Below are 231 nucleotides of genomic sequence, written 5' to 3'. Positions count from 1 at the left end.
GAAATGCTAATAAAACGGAAGAGTAAAATACATGTGCATTAGAAGAAAACAATCAATGAAATGTATTTTAGTGAACTTATTATTCAAACTTTAAGTACAATGTGTTTATCACCTCAAGCACTTTGTGAACACCGTTTTTAAAAGGTGCTATATAAATAAAACTTCTCTTGCCCCAACAAAAAAACTGATGAAAAGCATCACATTTAGCAAGTAAACCTGAGGGAAAGTTAA

The sequence above is a fragment of the Garra rufa genome, chromosome 1 (genome assembly GCF_049309525.1).
Source record: "Garra rufa chromosome 1, GarRuf1.0, whole genome shotgun sequence".
NCBI lineage: Eukaryota > Metazoa > Chordata > Actinopteri > Cypriniformes > Cyprinidae > Garra > Garra rufa.
The sequence above is the reverse complement of the archived record's forward strand: the minus strand, read 5'-3'. Positions refer to the sequence as shown.